Source organism: Ipomoea triloba, chromosome 10, assembly GCF_003576645.1.
Source record: "Ipomoea triloba cultivar NCNSP0323 chromosome 10, ASM357664v1".
Classification (NCBI taxonomy): domain Eukaryota; kingdom Viridiplantae; phylum Streptophyta; class Magnoliopsida; order Solanales; family Convolvulaceae; genus Ipomoea; species Ipomoea triloba.
In genome coordinates this window covers 15,578,731-15,581,884 of record NC_044925.1, presented here as the reverse complement: position 1 = coordinate 15,581,884, position 3,154 = coordinate 15,578,731, and positions in this window count along the sequence as shown.

Here is a 3,154-nt window from a genome sequence, read left to right as displayed (position 1 = left end):
GAGGTTGAGGACTACTCTATCCTAGAATAGACACCCTGGAAGAATTATCTCCATATGTACATATTTGGATGTTGATACGGTTATTTGAGGTTGTAAGTTTAGCCTTAGCGTTTGGGTATAGGAGAGATACCTAAGCGTGGCGGTAACACCCAGTTTTCTGCTGGTTAGCTGCTTCCGCAATGTATTGTGTTATTAGGGATTTTGTAATAAATCCAAGATGTGAAAATTGGGGTGTTACAATATAATAATAATAATAATAATAATAACAATAATAATAATAATAATACTAATAATAATAATAATAATAAAATTTGTAATTGTGTATGTTTCATAATTCACTTTCAAGTTTCAACGCTAACTCAAATCCCAAGCCCTAACGGCCTAACCTAACTCAACGTTGTCAAGAGTTGAAGATGAGACGACGACGCCACTGCCTTTGCCGTTGTCCGTCCGCAAAAGTGCAAAACTCAGACCTCAAAAGACGAGACGAAGACGACTCCTTGCCGACGACCTTGTCTCCGGTCTCCACCCTTACGGACGACGAACGGACGAACGGACGAAAGGAGGAAGCTTCTGCTGCTGCCGACGACATACAGAGTTTGCCTTTGCTGCCGACGACGAACACAGGAAGCCTCTGCCCTGCGGTGTTGCGGACTCTCCTTCTTCCGGTACAGTTTACGTACAGTACAGTTAAAGTGATTAATAATCCTTATACTTAATTCCTACTAATTAATAATCTTTATATTTAATTCTTAGTTCCTAGGGATTAACAATTATATTCTATATTGTATATTCATATTATGTAATATTTACGTGTTTAGGTGTTTGTAAGACTGCACTGTTTACTATTTAATGTTTACTATTTAGGGCTTTAGGAGTTTAGGTTTACTCTTTAGGGTTTTAGGAGTTTAGGTTTACTCTTTAGGGTTTTAGGAGTTTAGGCTGTTAGTGTATGTTGTATAATCCTAATTCCTAACTGTTAGTGTATAATTATATTCTGTTAGTGTAGCATGCTAAATGATATGATGTTAGTGCTACTACTAAATGATGTCTAATAAGTGTTCCTTACTAAATGATGTTAGTGTATAATGATATTCGTGTGAGTGTATAATACTATAATCCTTACTGTTTACTGTTTAGTATATTCCTATTTTTTTTTTACATACTGACTAGTTGATTACTTGATATTATTATTGTTTTTTATTAGGTATGTCTACCGAGAATTCATCCGTCCCGCCAAATCCACACAGTTTAAATAGTGTGATTGGTGAAAGCAATGAAACACTTAATGAAATACAAAAACAAGTTGAAGGACTTGAAAGGATAGGCATGCATTCAAATGGTCCTGACACACAAGAAAATGAAGAAATAACAAACGAACAAGAGATTCAAACACAGAAGAGAAAAAAGACTTCAGGGGTGTGGACTGATTTTCACATGGTCAACATAGGTGGAGTGCAGAAGGTACAATGTAATCATTGTGGTCATCAATTCCAATTCACTAAAACGGGCACAACAACTAGCTACAAGAGGCATCAAGACAAATGCGCTAAGAGAAATTTAAATTTGAGGGTAACTACTTAAATTTGAAAATAAATTTATGTATTTCAATTTTTCAATTCATCAATAATAGTAACTGTATTGGTTTTGTAGGTGGTTGATCAACAAGCAAAGTTAAATTTTATGCCTAGTGATGGAGTTTCATCTTCTATTCCTCCATTACATCCTGGAAAGTTTGACTTGCAACTAATGATGGAGTATGCTGCTAATTGGATCATGATGCATGAACATCCATTTACCATTTTGGAAGAAGTAGGATTCAACCTCATGATGAAACAAGGATGGCCTGAGTGGAAAAAAATTAGTAGAAATACAATCAAATCGGATTGTTTGAAGGTTTATGAGATTGAAAAGAAGAAGTTGAAGAACAATCTTGAAGGTGTTAGTAAAGTAAGTTTGACAACAGATTGTTGGAAATCAAAAAATCAAAAGATTGAGTATATGGTTGTCACTGGACACTGAATTGATTCTTCTTGGAGGTTGCAGAAGAGAGTTTTAAGTTTCATTAACATTCCACCACCCAGGGGAGGTCTTCAGCTTTCTGATGCTATATTTGGATGCATGAAAGAGTGGGGCATTGAAAAGAAAGTGTTTACAATTACAGTTGATAATGCTTCAAGTAATGATTCTGCTATTCGGTACATGAAGGATACGCTCCAAAGGTCAAGATGTTTGGTATGTGGGGGGCGTTTTTTCCATGTTCGTTGTTGTGCACACATCTTGAACCTGTGTGTTCAAGATGGATTAGATAAGATTCAACATGTCATTAGTGATGTTAGAGATAGTGTGGAATATGTGAACCGGTCGGAGGCAAGACGTATACAATTTGCTAACTGTGTGCAGCAATTGCAATTGAAAGATAGGAAATTGATTCGTGATTGTAAAACTAGATGGAACTCGACTTTTGAGATGTTAAGTTGTGCACTCAAGTTTAAAGAAGCTTTTAAAATGCTAAAAGATCGTGATCCATTCTTTGACAGTTGTCCGTTGGAAGATGATTGGGACAAGGTTGCCAAAGTTTGCTCAATTTTAGAGGCTTTCTGGACAGCTACTCACATTATTTCAGGTTTGTGTGTTTTAATTTTTTTTTTTTTTTACAAATTTGGTTAAGGTTGTGACTTGTGAGTATGTAAATTTAAATTTGTTTTAGGTTATGAGTACCCTACTTCAAATTTGTTCCTTTAAGAAGTTCAAAAAATCAAAGCAGCATTGGATAGTCATGTAGATGATTGAGATGACTTTATTAGGGATTTGATTAAGAGAATGAAGATGAAGTTTGATAAATGTTGGGGAGAGTGCAATTTGTTAATGGCTATAGGTGCTGTCTTTGATCCAACAAAGAAAATGCTTGCACTTGAGTTCTGTTTTCCTAGACTTTATTCTGATCAAGAAACTAGGGAGAATATGTTGGTCCCAAGGGGATGGGGTACAAGTCTAGAGGGGAGGGGTGAATAGACTTGTATAAGATTTTGCAAATCTTTTCGACCTCTCGTGTGTATTGAACTTAGGATGTTTAGGTTCGATACCTCACGAGGTGAAGACAAAGTTTTATGCGCAGCGGAAATGTTATCCCCTTTTAGTTAGCACGAGTTTG